The sequence below is a fragment of the Macaca mulatta genome, chromosome 6 (assembly GCF_049350105.2).
Source record: "Macaca mulatta isolate MMU2019108-1 chromosome 6, T2T-MMU8v2.0, whole genome shotgun sequence".
Lineage (NCBI taxonomy): Eukaryota > Metazoa > Chordata > Mammalia > Primates > Cercopithecidae > Macaca > Macaca mulatta.
Genome location: NC_133411.1, coordinates 52,034,753 through 52,051,168, shown reverse-complemented (window position 1 = coordinate 52,051,168; position 16,416 = coordinate 52,034,753).

The following is a 16,416-nucleotide window of genomic DNA, read 5'->3' as shown; positions in this document are numbered from 1 at the left end:
CTATGGGCTTCCAAATATCACTTTGCCAATTCCACAAGAACTGTCTTAGCGAAAGGCTTCTTGAAGGTAAAGCTGTAACTCTGTGAGCTCATTTCACAGAACACAAAGAAGTTTCTCAGAAAGCTTCTTTCTCTTAGTTATCGGATGATATTTCCTTTGGCCCTATAGTCTTCAAAGGGATCAGAAATATCTGTTCTCAGATTACACAGAAATAAGCCTAACAAAGAGATACACGAAATATTGGTGTAACTCTGTGAGATGAATTAACAGAACACTAAGCCGTTTCTCAGAAATCTTCTTTCCAGATTTCATCGGAGGATATTTCCTTTTTCACCATAGCTCTGTATGGGTTTCCAAATATCACTTTGCCAATTCCACAAGAACTGTCTTAGCGAAAGGCTTCTTGAGGGTAAAGCTGTAACTCTGTGAGCTCATTTCACAGAACACAAAGAAGTTTCTCAGAAAGCTTCTTTCTCTTAGTTTTCGGAGGATATTTCCTTTGGCCCTATAGTCTTCAAAGGGATCCGAAATATCTGTTCTCAGATTCCACAGAAATAAGGCTAGCAAGGAGATGCACGAAATATAGATGTAATTCTGTGAGATGAATTAACAGAACACTAAGCAGTTTCTCAGAAAGCTTCTTTCCAGATTTCATCTGAGGATATTTCCTTTTTCACCATAGCCCTCTAGGGCTTCCAAATATCACTTTGCCAATTCCACAAGAACTGTCTTAGCGAAAGGCTTCTTGAGGGGAAAGCTGTAACTCTGTGAGATGATTTCACAGAACACAAAGAAGTTTCTCAGAACGCTTCTTCCTCTTACTTTTCCCAGGATATTTCCCTTGGCCCTATAGTCTTCAAAGGGATCCGAAATATCTGTTGTCAGATTCCACAGAAATAAGGCTAGCAAACAGATCCACGAAATACAGATGTAATTCTGTGAGATGAATTAACAGAACACTAAGCAGTTTCTCAGAAAGCTTCTTTCCAGATTTCATCTGAGGATATTTCCTTTTTCACCATAGCTCTCTATGGGCTTCCAAATATCACTTTGCCAATTCCACAAGAACTGTCTTAGCGAAAGGCTTCTTGAGGGGAAAGCTGTAACTCTCTGAGCTCATTTCACAGAACACAAAGAAGTTTCTCAGAAAGCTTCTTTCTCTGAGTTTTCGGAGGATATTTCCTTTGGCCCTATAGTCTTCAAAGGGATCCGAAATATCTGTTCTCAGATTCCACAGAAATAAGGCTAGCAAGGAGATGCACGAAATATAGATGTAACTCTGTGAGATGAATTAACAGAACACTAAGCAGTTTCTCAGAAAGCTTCTTTCCAGATTTCATCGGAGGATATTTCCTTTTTCACCGTAGCCCTCTAGGGCTTCCAAATATCACTTTGCCAATTCCACAAGAACTGTCTTAGCGAAAGGCTTCTTGAGGGGAAAGCTGTAACTCTGTGAGATGATTTCACACAACACAAAGAAGTTTCTCAGAAAGCTTCTTTCTCTTAGTTTTCGGAGGATATTTCCTTTGGCCCTATAGTCTTCAAAGGGATCCGAAATATCTGTTCTCAGATTCCACAGAAATAAGGCTAGCAAAGAGATCCACGACATATATATGTAACTCTGTGAGATGAATTAACAGAACACTAAGCAGTTTCTCAGAAAGCTTCTTTCCATATTTCATCTGTGGATATTTCCTTTTTCACCATAGCCCTCAAAGGGCTTCCAAATATCACTTTGCCAATTCCACAAGAACTGTCTTAGCGAAAGGCTTCTTGAGGGGAAAGCTGTAACTCTGTGAGATGATTTCAGAGAACACAAAGAAGTTTCTCAGAAAGCTTCTTTCTCTTAGTTATCGGAGGATATTTCCTTTGGCCCTATAGTCTTCAAAGGGATCCGAAATATCTGTTCTCAGATTCCACAGAAATAAGGCTAGCAAAGAGATCCACGAAATATAGAAGTAACCCTGTGAGAAGACTTAACAGAACACTAAGCAGTTTCTCGAAAGCTTCTTTCCAGATTTCATCGGAGGATATTTCCTTTTTCACCATAGCCCTCTATGGGCTTCCAAATATCACTTTGCCAATTCCACAAGAACTGTCTTAGCAAAAGGCTTCTTGAGGGGAAAGCTGTAACTCTGTGAGATGATTTCACAGAACACAAAGAAGTTTCTCAGAAAGCTTCTTTCTCTTACTTTTCGGAGGATATTTCCCTTGGCCCTATAGTCTTCAAAGGGATCCGAAATATCTGTTCTCAGATTCCACAGAAATAAGGCTAGCAAAGAGAACCACGAAATATATATGTAACTCTGTGAGATGAATTAACAGAAAACTAAGCAGTTTCTCAGAAAGCTTCTTTCCAGATTTCATCGGAGGATATTTCCTTTTTCACCATAGCCCTCTATGGGCTTCCAAATATCACTTTGTCAATTCCACAAGAACTGTCTTAGCGAAAGGCTTCTTGAGGGGAAAGCTGTAACTCTGTGAGATGATTTCACAGAACACAAAGAAGTTTCTCAGAAAGTTTCTTTCTCTTAGTTTTCGGAGGATATTTCCTTTGGCCCTATAGTCTTCAAAGGGATCCGAAATATCTGTTCTCAGATTCCACAGAAATAAGGCTAGCAAAGAGATCCACGAAATATAGATGTAACTCTGTGAGATGAATTAACAGAACACTAAGCAGTTTCTCAGAAAGCTTCTTTCCAGATTTCATCTGAGGATATTTCCTTTTTCACCATAGCCCTCTAGGGCTTCCAAATATCACTTTGCCAATTCCACAAGAACTGTCTTACCGAAAGGCTTCTTGAGGGGAAAGCTGTAACTCTGTGAGATGATTTCACAGAACACAAAGAAGTTTCTCAGAAAGCTTCTTTCTCTTAGTTTTCGGAGGATATTTCCTTTGGCCCTATAGTCTTCAAAGGGATCCGAAATATCTGTTCTCAGATTCCACAGAAATAAGGCTAGCAAAGAGATCCACGAAATATAGAAGTAACTCTGTGAGAAGAATTAACAGAACACTAAGCCGTTTCTCAGAAAGCTTCTTTCCAGATTTCATCGGAGGATATTTCCTTTTTCACCATAGCTCTCTATGGGCTTCCAAATATCACTTTGCCAATTCCACAAGAACTGTGTTAGCGAAAGGCTTCTTGAGGGTAAAGCTGTAACTCTGTGAGCTCATTTCACAGAACACAAAGAAGTTTCTCAGAAAGCTTCTTTCTCTTAGTTTTCGGAGGATATTTTCTTTGGCCCTATAGTCTTCAAAGGGATCCGAAATATCTGTTCTCAGATTCCACAGAAATAAGGCCAGCAAGGAGATGCACGAAATATAGATGTAACTCTGTGAGATGAATTAACAGAACACTAAGCAGTTTCTCAGAAAGCTTCTTTCCAGATTTCATCTGAGGATATTTCCTTTTTCACCATAGCCCTCTAGGGCTTCCAAATATCACTTTGCCAATTCCACAAGAACTGTCTTAGCGAAAGGCTTCTTGAGGGGAAAGCTGTAACTCTGTGAGATGATTTCACAGAACACAAAGAAGTTTCTCAGAAAGCTTATTCCTCTTACTTTTCGGAGGATATTTCCCTTGGCCCTATAGTCTTCAAAGAGATCCGAAATATCTGTTGTCAGATTCCACAGAAATAAGGCTAGCAAAGAGATCCACGAAATACAGATGTAATTCTGTGAGATGAATTAACAGAACACTAAGCAGTTTCTCAGAAAGCTTCTTTCCAGATTTCATCTGAGGATATTTCCTTTTTCACCATAGCTCTCTATGGGCTTCCAAATATCACTTTGCCAATTCCACAAGAACTGTCTTAGCGAAAGGCTTCTTGAGGGGAAAGCTGTAACTCTCTGAGCTCATTTCACAGAACACAAAGAAGTTTCTCAGAAAGCTTCTTTCTCTGAGTTTTCGGAGGATATTTCCTTTGGCCCTATAGTCTTCAAAGGGATCCGAAATATCTGTTCTCAGATTCCACAGAAATAAGGCTAGCAAGGAGATGCACGAAATATAGATGTAACTCTGTGAGATGAATTAACAGAACACTAAGCAGTTTCTCAGAAAGCTTCTTTCCAGATTTCATCGGAGGATATTTCCTTTTTCACCATAGCCCTCTAGGGCTTCCAAATATCACTTTGCCAATTCCACAAGAACTGTCTTAGCGAAAGGCTTCTTGAGGGGAAAGCTGTAACTCTGTGAGATGATTTCACACAACACAAAGAAGTTTCTCAGAAAGCTTCTTTCTCTTAGTTTTCGGAGGATATTTCCTTTGGCCCTATAGTCTTCAAAGGGATCCGAAATATCTGTTCTCAGATTCCACAGAAATAAGGCTAGCAAAGAGATCCACGAAATATAGAAGTAACTCTGTGAGAAGAATTAACAGAACACTAAGCAGTTTCTCAGAAAGCTTCTTTCCAGATTTCATCGGAGGATATTTCCTTTTTCACCATAGCCCTCTATGGGCTTCCAAATATCACTTTGCCAATTCCACAAGAACTGTCTTAGCAAAAGGCTTCTTGAGGGGAAAGCTGTAACTCTGTGAGATGATTTCAGAGAACACAAAGAAGTTTCTCAGAAAGCTTCTTTCTCTTAGTTATCGGAGGATATTTCCTTTGGCCCTATAGTCTTCAAAGGGATCCGAAATATCTGTTCTCAGATTCCACAGAAATAAGGCTAGCAAAGAGATCCACGAAATATAGAAGTAACCCTGTGAGAAGACTTAACAGAACACTAAGCAGTTTCTCGAAAGCTTCTTTCCAGATTTCATCGGAGGATATTTCCTTTTTCACCATAGCCCTCTATGGGCTTCCAAATATCACTTTGCCAATTCCACAAGAACTGTCTTAGCAAAAGGCTTCTTGAGGGGAAAGCTGTAACTCTGTGAGATGATTTCACAGAACACAAAGAAGTTTCTCAGAAAGCTTCTTTCTCTTACTTTTCGGAGGATATTTCCCTTGGCCCTATAGTCTTCAAAGGGATCCGAAATATCTGTTCTCAGATTCCACAGAAATAAGGCTAGCAAAGAGAACCACGAAATATATATGTAACTCTGTGAGATGAATTAACAGAAAACTAAGCAGTTTCTCAGAAAGCTTCTTTCCAGATTTCATCGGAGGATATTTCCTTTTTCACCATAGCCCTCTATGGGCTTCCAAATATCACTTTGTCAATTCCACAAGAACTGTCTTAGCGAAAGGCTTCTTGAGGGGAAAGCTGTAACTCTGTGAGATGATTTCACAGAACACAAAGAAGTTTCTCAGAAAGTTTCTTTCTCTTAGTTTTCGGAGGATATTTCCTTTGGCCCTATAGTCTTCAAAGGGATCCGAAATATCTGTTCTCAGATTCCACAGAAATAAGGCTAGCAAAGAGATCCACGAAATATAGATGTAACTCTGTGAGATGAATTAACAGAACACTAAGCAGTTTCTCAGAAAGCTTCTTTCCAGATTTCATCTGAGGATATTTCCTTTTTCACCATAGCCCTCTAGGGCTTCCAAATATCACTTTGCCAATTCCACAAGAACTGTCTTACCGAAAGGCTTCTTGAGGGGAAAGCTGTAACTCTGTGAGATGATTTCACAGAACACAAAGAAGTTTCTCAGAAAGCTTCTTTCTCTTAGTTTTCGGAGGATATTTCCTTTGGCCCTATAGTCTTCAAAGGGATCCGAAATATCTGTTCTCAGATTCCACAGAAATAAGGCTAGCAAAGAGATCCACGAAATATAGAAGTAACTCTGTGAGAAGAATTAACAGAACACTAAGCCGTTTCTCAGAAAGCTTCTTTCCAGATTTCATCGGAGGATATTTCCTTTTTCACCATAGCTCTCTATGGGCTTCCAAATATCACTTTGCCAATTCCACAAGAACTGTGTTAGCGAAAGGCTTCTTGAGGGTAAAGCTGTAACTCTGTGAGCTCATTTCACAGAACACAAAGAAGTTTCTCAGAAAGCTTCTTTCTCTTAGTTTTCGGAGGATATTTTCTTTGGCCCTATAGTCTTCAAAGGGATCCGAAATATCTGTTCTCAGATTCCACAGAAATAAGGCCAGCAAGGAGATGCACGAAATATAGATGTAACTCTGTGAGATGAATTAACAGAACACTAAGCAGTTTCTCAGAAAGCTTCTTTCCAGATTTCATCTGAGGATATTTCCTTTTTCACCATAGCCCTCTAGGGCTTCCAAATATCACTTTGCCAATTCCACAAGAACTGTCTTAGCGAAAGGCTTCTTGAGGGGAAAGCTGTAACTCTGTGAGATGATTTCACAGAACACAAAGAAGTTTCTCAGAAAGCTTATTCCTCTTACTTTTCGGAGGATATTTCCCTTGGCCCTATAGTCTTCAAAGAGATCCGAAATATCTGTTGTCAGATTCCACAGAAATAAGGCTAGCAAAGAGATCCACGAAATACAGATGTAATTCTGTGAGATGAATTAACAGAACACTAAGCAGTTTCTCAGAAAGCTTCTTTCCAGATTTCATCTGAGGATATTTCCTTTATCACCATAGCTCTCTATGGGCTTCCAAATATCACTTTGCCAATTCCACAAGAACTGTCTTAGCGAAAGGCTTCTTGAGGGGAAAGCTGTAACTCTCTGAGCTCATTTCACAGAACACAAAGAAGTTTCTCAGAAAGCTTCTTTCTCTGAGTTTTCGGAGGATATTTCCTTTGGCCCTATAGTCTTCAAAGGGATCCGAAATATCTGTTCTCAGATTCCACAGAAATAAGGCTAGCAAGGAGATGCACGAAATATAGATGTAACTCTGTGAGATGAATTAACAGAACACTAAGCAGTTTCTCAGAAAGCTTCTTTCCAGATTTCATCGGAGGATATTTCCTTTTTCACCATAGCCCTCTAGGGCTTCCAAATATCACTTTGCCAATTCCACAAGAACTGTCTTAGCGAAAGGCTTCTTGAGGGGAAAGCTGTAACTCTGTGAGATGATTTCACACAACACAAAGAAGTTTCTCAGAAAGCTTCTTTCTCTTAGTTTTCGGAGGATATTTCCTTTGGCCCTATAGTCTTCAAAGGGATCCGAAATATCTGTTCTCAGATTCCACAGAAATAAGGCTAGCAAAGAGATCCACGAAATATAGAAGTAACTCTGTGAGAAGAATTAACAGAACACTAAGCAGTTTCTCAGAAAGCTTCTTTCCAGATTTCATCGGAGGATATTTCCTTTTTCACCATAGCCCTCTATGGGCTTCCAAATATCACTTTGCCAATTCCACAAGAACTGTCTTAGCAAAAGGCTTCTTGAGGGGAAAGCTGTAACTCTGTGAGATGATTTCACAGAACACAAAGAAGTTTCTCAGAAAGCTTCTTCCTCTTACTTTTCGGAGGATATTTCCCTTGGCCCTATAGTCTTAAAAGGGATCCGAAATATCTGTTCTCAGATTCCACAGAAATAAGGCTCGCAAAGAGATCCACGAAATATATATGTAACTCTGTGAGATGAATTAACAGGAAACTAAGCAGTTTCTCAGAAAGCTTCTTTCCAGATTTCATCGGAGGATATTTCCTTTTTCACCATAGCCCTCTATGGGCTTCCAAATATCACTTTGCCAATTCCACAAGAACTGTCTTAGGGAAAGGCTTCTTGAGGGGAAAGCTGTAACTCTGTGAGATGATTTCACAGAACACAAAGAAGTTTCTCAGAAAGCTTCTTCCTCTTACTTTTCGGAGGATATTTCCCTTGGCCCTATAGTCTTAAAAGGGATCCGAAATATCTGTTCTCAGATTCCACAGAAATAAGGCTAGCAAAGAGATCCACGAAATATATATGTAACTCTGTGAGATGAATTAACAGAAAACTAAGCAGTTTCTCAGAAAGCTTCTTTCCAGATTTCATCGGAGGATATTTCCTTTTTCACCATAGCCCTCTATGGGCTTCCAAATATCACTTTGCCAATTCCACAAGAACTGTCTTAGCGAAAGGCTTCTTGAGGGGAAAGCTGTAACTCTGTGAGCTCATTTCACAGAACACAAAGAAGTTTCTCAGAAAGCTTATTTCTCTTAGTTATCGGAGGATATTTCCTTTGGCCCTATAGTCTTCAAAGGGATCAGAAATATCTGTTCTCAGATTACACAGAAATAAGCCTAACAAAGAGATACACGAAATATTGATGTAACTCTGTGAGATGAATTAACAGAACACTAAGCCGTTTCTCAGAAAGCTTCTTTCCAGATTTCATCGGAGGATATTTCCTTTTTCACCATAGCTCTCTATGGGCTTCCAAATATCACTTTGCCAATTCCACAAGAACTGTCTTAGCGAAAGGCTTCTTGAGGGTAAAGCTGTAACTCTGTGAGCTCATTTCACAGAACACAAAGAAGTTTCTCAGAAAGCTTCTTTCTCTTAGTTATCGGATGATATTTCCTTTGGCCCTATAGTCTTCAAAGGGATCCGAAATATCTGTTCTCAGATTCCACAGAAATAAGGCTAGCAAGGAGATGCACGAAATATAGATGTAATTCTGTGAGATGAATTAACAGAACACTAAGCAGTTTCTCAGAAAGCTTCTTTCCAGATTTCATCTGAGGATATTTCCTTTTTCACCATAGCCCTCTAGGGCTTCCAAATATCACTTTGCCAATTCCACAAGAACTGTCTTAGCGAAAGGCTTCTTGAGGGGAAAGCTGTAACTCTGTGAGATGATTTCACAGAACACAAAGAAGTTTCTCAGAAAGCTTATTCCTCTTACTTTTCGGAGGATATTTCCCTTGGCCCTATAGTCTTCAAAGAGATCCGAAATATCTGTTGTCAGATTCCACAGAAATAAGGCTAGCAAAGAGATCCACGAAATACAGATGTAATTCTGTGAGATGAATTAACAGAACACTAAGCAGTTTCTCAGAAAGCTTCTTTCCAGATTTCATCTGAGGATATTTCCTTTTTCACCATAGCTCTCTATGGGCTTCCAAATATCACTTTGCCAATTCCACAAGAACTGTCTTAGCGAAAGGCTTCTTGAGGGGAAAGCTGTAACTCTCTGAGCTCATTTCACAGAACACAAAGAAGTTTCTCAGAAAGCTTCTTTCTCTGAGTTTTCGGAGGATATTTCCTTTGGCCCTATAGTCTTCAAAGGGATCCGAAATATCTGTTCTCAGATTCCACAGAAATAAGGCTAGCAAGGAGATGCACGAAATATAGATGTAACTCTGTGAGATGAATTAACAGAACACTAAGCAGTTTCTCAGAAAGCTTCTTTCCAGATTTCATCGGAGGATATTTCCTTTTTCACCATAGCCCTCTAGGGCTTCCAAATATCACTTTGCCAATTCCACAAGAACTGTCTTAGCGAAAGGCTTCTTGAGGGGAAAGCTGTAACTCTGTGAGATGATTTCACACAACACAAAGAAGTTTCTCAGAAAGCTTCTTTCTCTTAGTTTTCGGAGGATATTTCCTTTGGCCCTATAGTCTTCAAAGGGATCCGAAATATCTGTTCTCAGATTCCACAGAAATAAGGCTAGCAAAGAGATCCACGAAATATAGAAGTAACTCTGTGAGAAGAATTAACAGAACACTAAGCAGTTTCTCAGAAAGCTTCTTTCCAGATTTCATCGGAGGATATTTCCTTTTTCACCATAGCCCTCTATGGGCTTCCAAATATCACTTTGCCAATTCCACAAGAACTGTCTTAGCAAAAGGCTTCTTGAGGGGAAAGCTGTAACTCTGTGAGATGATTTCACAGAACACAAAGAAGTTTCTCAGAAAGCTTCTTCCTCTTACTTTTCGGAGGATATTTCCCTTGGCCCTATAGTCTTAAAAGGGATCCGAAATATCTGTTCTCAGATTCCACAGAAATAAGGCTCGCAAAGAGATCCACGAAATATATATGTAACTCTGTGAGATGAATTAACAGGAAACTAAGCAGTTTCTCAGAAAGCTTCTTTCCAGATTTCATCGGAGGATATTTCCTTTTTCACCATAGCCCTCTATGGGCTTCCAAATATCACTTTGCCAATTCCACAAGAACTGTCTTAGGGAAAGGCTTCTTGAGGGGAAAGCTGTAACTCTGTGAGATGATTTCACAGAACACAAAGAAGTTTCTCAGAAAGCTTCTTCCTCTTACTTTTCGGAGGATATTTCCCTTGGCCCTATAGTCTTAAAAGGGATCCGAAATATCTGTTCTCAGATTCCACAGAAATAAGGCTAGCAAAGAGATCCACGAAATATATATGTAACTCTGTGAGATGAATTAACAGAAAACTAAGCAGTTTCTCAGAAAGCTTCTTTCCAGATTTCATCGGAGGATATTTCCTTTTTCACCATAGCCCTCTATGGGCTTCCAAATATCACTTTGCCAATTCCACAAGAACTGTCTTAGCGAAAGGCTTCTTGAGGGGAAAGCTGTAACTCTGTGAGCTCATTTCACAGAACACAAAGAAGTTTCTCAGAAAGCTTATTTCTCTTAGTTATCGGAGGATATTTCCTTTGGCCCTATAGTCTTCAAAGGGATCAGAAATATCTGTTCTCAGATTACACAGAAATAAGCCTAACAAAGAGATACACGAAATATTGATGTAACTCTGTGAGATGAATTAACAGAACACTAAGCCGTTTCTCAGAAAGCTTCTTTCCAGATTTCATCGGAGGATATTTCCTTTTTCACCATAGCTCTCTATGGGCTTCCAAATATCACTTTGCCAATTCCACAAGAACTGTCTTAGCGAAAGGCTTCTTGAGGGTAAAGCTGTAACTCTGTGAGCTCATTTCACAGAACACAAAGAAGTTTCTCAGAAAGCTTCTTTCTCTTAGTTATCGGATGATATTTCCTTTGGCCCTATAGTCTTCAAAGGGATCCGAAATATCTGTTCTCAGATTCCACAGAAATAAGGCTAGCAAGGAGATGCACGAAATATAGATGTAATTCTGTGAGATGAATTAACAGAACACTAAGCAGTTTCTCAGAAAGCTTCTTTCCAGATTTCATCTGAGGATATTTCCTTTTTCACCATAGCCCTCTAGGGCTTCCAAATATCACTTTGCCAATTCCACAAGAACTGTCTTAGCGAAAGGCTTCTTGAGGGGAAAGCTGTAACTCTGTGAGATGATTTCACAGAACACAAAGAAGTTTCTCAGAACGCTTCTTCCTCTTACTTTTCCCAGGATATTTCCCTTGGCCCTATAGTCTTCAAAGGGATCCGAAATATCTGTTGTCAGATTCCACAGAAATAAGGCTAGCAAACAGATCCACGAAATACAGATGTAATTCTGTGAGATGAATTAACAGAACACTAAGCAGTTTCTCAGAAAGCTTCTTTCCAGATTTCATCTGAGGATATTTCCTTTTTCACCATAGCTCTCTATGGGCTTCCAAATATCACTTTGCCAATTCCACAAGAACTGTCTTAGCGAAAGGCTTCTTGAGGGGAAAGCTGTAACTCTCTGAGCTCATTTCACAGAACACAAAGAAGTTTCTCAGAAAGCTTCTTTCTCTGAGTTTTCGGAGGATATTTCCTTTGGCCCTATAGTCTTCAAAGGGATCCGAAATATCTGTTCTCAGATTCCACAGAAATAAGGCTAGCAAGGAGATGCACGAAATATAGATGTAACTCTGTGAGATGAATTAACAGAACACTAAGCAGTTTCTCAGAAAGCTTCTTTCCAGATTTCATCGGAGGATATTTCCTTTTTCACCATAGCCCTCTAGGGCTTCCAAATATCACTTTGCCAATTCCACAAGAACTGTCTTAGCGAAAGGCTTCTTGAGGGGAAAGCTGTAACTCTGTGAGATGATTTCACACAACACAAAGAAGTTTCTCAGAAAGCTTCTTTCTCTTAGTTTTCGGAGGATATTTCCTTTGGCCCTATAGTCTTCAAAGGGATCCGAAATATCTGTTCTCAGATTCCACAGAAATAAGGCTAGCAAAGAGATCCACGACATATATATGTAACTCTGTGAGATGAATTAACAGAACACTAAGCAGTTTCTCAGAAAGCTTCTTTCCATATTTCATCTGTGGATATTTCCTTTTTCACCATAGCCCTCAAAGGGCTTCCAAATATCACTTTGCCAATTCCACAAGAACTGTCTTAGCGAAAGGCTTCTTGAGGGGAAAGCTGTAACTCTGTGAGCTGATTTGACAGAACACAAAGAAGTTTCTCAGAAAGCTTCTTTCTCTTAGTTTTCGGAGGATATTTCCTTTGGCCCTATAGTCTTCAAAGGGATCCGAAATATCTGTTCTCAGATTACACAGAAATAAGGCTAGCAAAGAGATCCACGAAATACAGATGTAACTCTGTGAGATGAATTAACAGAACACTAAGCAGTTTCTCAGAAAGCTTCTTTCCAGATTTCATCTGAGGATATTTCCTTTTTCACCATAGCCCTCTATGGGCTTCCAAATATCACTTTGCCAATTCCACAAGAACTGTCTTAGCGAAAGGCTTCTTGAGGGGAAAGCTGTAACTCTGTGAGCTCATTTCACAGAACACAAAGAAGTTTCTCAGAAAGCTTCTTTCTCTTAGTTATCGGAGGATATTTCCTTTGGCCCTATAGTCTTCAAAGGGATCCGAAATATCTGTTCTCAGATTCCACAGAAATAAGGCTAGCAAAGAGATCCACGAAATATAGAAGTAACTCTGTGAGATGAATTAACAGAACACTAAGCAGTTTCTCAGAAAGCTTCTTTCCAGATTTCATCTGAGGATATTTCCTTTTTCACCATAGCCCTCTAGGGCTTCCAAATATCACTTTGCCAATTCCACAAGAACTGTCTTAGCGAAAGGCTTCTTGAGGGGAAAGCTGTAACTCTGTGAGATGATTTCAGAGAACACAAAGAAGTTTCTCAGAAAGCTTCTTTCTCTTAGTTATCGGAGGATATTTCCTTTGGCCCTATAGTCTTCAAAGGGATCCGAAATATCTGTTCTCAGATTCCACAGAAATAAGGCTAGCAAAGAGATCCACGAAATATAGAAGTAACCCTGTGAGAAGACTTAACAGAACACTAAGCAGTTTCTCGAAAGCTTCTTTCCAGATTTCATCGGAGGATATTTCCTTTTTCACCATAGCCCTCTATGGGCTTCCAAATATCACTTTGCCAATTCCACAAGAACTGTCTTAGCAAAAGACTTCTTGAGGGGAAAGCTGTAACTCTGTGAGATGATTTCACAGAACACAAAGAAGTTTCTCAGAAAGCTTCTTTCTCTTACTTTTCGGAGGATATTTCCCTTGGCCCTATAGTCTTCAAAGGGATCCGAAATATCTGTTCTCAGATTCCACAGAAATAAGGCTAGCAAAGAGAACCACGAAATATATATGTAACTCTGTGAGATGAATTAACAGAAAACTAAGCAGTTTCTCAGAAAGCTTCTTTCCAGATTTCATCGGAGGATATTTCCTTTTTCACCATAGCCCTCTATGGGCTTCCAAATATCACTTTGTCAATTCCACAAGAACTGTCTTAGCGAAAGGCTTCTTGAGGGGAAAGCTGTAACTCTGTGAGATGATTTCACAGAACACAAAGAAGTTTCTCAGAAAGTTTCTTTCTCTTAGTTTTCGGAGGATATTTCCTTTGGCCCTATAGTCTTCAAAGGGATCCGAAATATCTGTTCTCAGATTCCACAGAAATAAGGCTAGCAAAGAGATCCACGAAATATAGATGTAACTCTGTGAGATGAATTAACAGAACACTAAGCAGTTTCTCAGAAAGCTTCTTTCCAGATTTCATCTGAGGATATTTCCTTTTTCACCATAGCCCTCTAGGGCTTCCAAATACCACTTTGCCAATTCCACAAGAACTGTCTTACCGAAAGGCTTCTTGAGGGGAAAGCTGTAACTCTGTGAGATGATTTCACAGAACACAAAGAAGTTTCTCAGAAAGCTTCTTTCTCTTAGTTTTCGGAGGATATTTCCTTTGGCCCTATAGTCTTCAAAGGGATCCGAAATATCTGTTCTCAGATTCCACAGAAATAAGGCTAGCAAAGAGATCCACGAAATATAGAAGTAACTCTGTGAGAAGAATTAACAGAACACTAAGCCGTTTCTCAGAAAGCTTCTTTCCAGATTTCATCGGAGGATATTTCCTTTTTCACCATAGCTCTCTATGGGCTTCCAAATATCACTTTGCCAATTCCACAAGAACTGTCTTAGCGAAAGGCTTCTTGAGGGTAAAGCTGTAACTCTGTGAGCTCATTTCACAGAACACAAAGAAGTTTCTCAGAAAGCTTCTTTCTCTTAGTTTTCGGAGGATATTTTCTTTGGCCCTATAGTCTTCAAAGGGATCCGAAATATCTGTTCTCAGATTCCACAGAAATAAGGCCAGCAAGGAGATGCACGAAATATAGATGTAACTCTGTGAGATGAATTAACAGAACACTAAGCAGTTTCTCAGAAAGCTTCTTTCCAGATTTCATCTGAGGATATTTCCTTTTTCACCATAGCCCTCTAGGGCTTCCAAATATCACTTTGCCAATTCCACAAGAACTGTCTTAGCGAAAGGCTTCTTGAGGGGAAAGCTGTAACTCTGTGAGATGATTTCACAGAACACAAAGAAGTTTCTCAGAAAGCTTCTTCCTCTTACTTTTCGGAGGATATTTCCCTTGGCCCTATAGTCTTCAAAGAGATCCGAAATATCTGTTGTCAGATTCCACAGAAATAAGGCTAGCAAAGAGATCCACGAAATACAGATGTAATTCTGTGAGATGAATTAACAGAACACTAAGCAGTTTCTCAGAAAGCTTCTTTCCAGATTTCATCTGAGGATATTTGCTTTTTCACCATAGCTCTCTATGGGCTTCCAAATATCACTTTGCCAATTCCACAAGAACTGTCTTAGCGAAAGGCTTCTTGAGGGGAAAGCTGTAACTCTCTGAGCTCATTTCACAGAACACAAAGAAGTTTCTCAGAAAGCTTCTTTCTCTGAGTTTTCGGAGGATATTTCCTTTGGCCCTATAGTCTTCAAAGGGATCCGAAATATCTGTTCTCAGATTCCACAGAAATAAGGCTAGCAAGGAGATTCACGAAATATAGATGTAACTCTGTGAGATGAATTAACAGAACACTAAGCAGTTTCTCAGAAAGCTTCTTTCCAGATTTCATCGGAGGATATTTCCTTTTTCACCATAGCCCTCTAGGGCTTCCAAATATCACTTTGCCAATTCCACAAGAACTGTCTTAGCGAAAGGCTTCTTGAGGGGAAAGCTGTAACTCTGTGAGATGATTTCACACAACACAAAGAAGTTTCTCAGAAAGCTTCTTTCTCTTAGTTTTCGGAGGATATTTCCTTTGGCCCTATAGTCTTCAAAGGGATCCGAAATATCTGTTCTCAGATTCCACAGAAATAAGGCTAGCAAAGAGATCCACGAAATATAGAAGTAACTCTGTGAGAAGAATTAACAGAACACTAAGCAGTTTCTCAGAAAGCTTCTTTCCAGATTTCATCGGAGGATATTTCCTTTTTCACCATAGCCCTCTATGGGCTTCCAAATATCACTTTGCCAATTCCACAAGAACTGTCTTAGCAAAAGGCTTCTTGAGGGGAAAGCTGTAACTCTGTGAGATGATTTCACAGAACACAAAGAAGTTTCTCAGAAAGCTTCTTCCTCTTACTTTTCGGAGGATATTTCCCTTGGCCCTATAGTCTTAAAAGGGATCCGAAATATCTGTTCTCAGATTCCACAGAAATAAGGCTCGCAAAGAGATCCACGAAATATATATGTAACTCTGTGAGATGAATTAACAGGAAACTAAGCAGTTTCTCAGAAAGCTTCTTTCCAGATTTCATCGGAGGATATTTCCTTTTTCACCATAGCCCTCTATGGGCTTCCAAATATCACTTTGCCAATTCCACAAGAACTGTCTTAGCGAAAGGCTTCTTGAGGGGAAAGCTGTAACTCTGTGAGATGATTTCACAGAACACAAAGAAGTTTCTCAGAAAGCTTCTTCCTCTTACTTTTCGGAGGATATTTTCCTTGGCCCTATAGTCTTCAAAGGGATCCGAAATATCTGTTGTCAGATTCCACAGAAATAAGGCTAGCAAAGAGATCCACGAAATACAGATGTAATTCTGTGAGATGAATTAACAGAACACTAAGCAGTTTCTCAGAAAGCTTCTTTCCAGATTTCATCTGAGGATATTTCCTTTTTCACCATAGCTCTCTATGGGCTTCCAAATATCACTTTGCCAATTCCACAAGAACTGTCTTAGCGAAAGGCTTCTTGAGGGGAAAGCTGTAACTCTCTGAGCTCATTTCACAGAATACAAAGAAGTTTCTCAGAAAGCTTCTTTCTCTGAGTTTTCGGAGGATATTTCCTTTGGCCCTATAGTCTTCAAAGGGATCCGAAATATCTGTTCTCAGATTCCACAGAAATAAGGCTAGCAAGGAGATGCACGAAATATAGATGTAACACTGTGAGATGAATTAACAGAACACTAAGCAGTTTCTCAGAAAGCTTCTTTCCAGATTTCATCG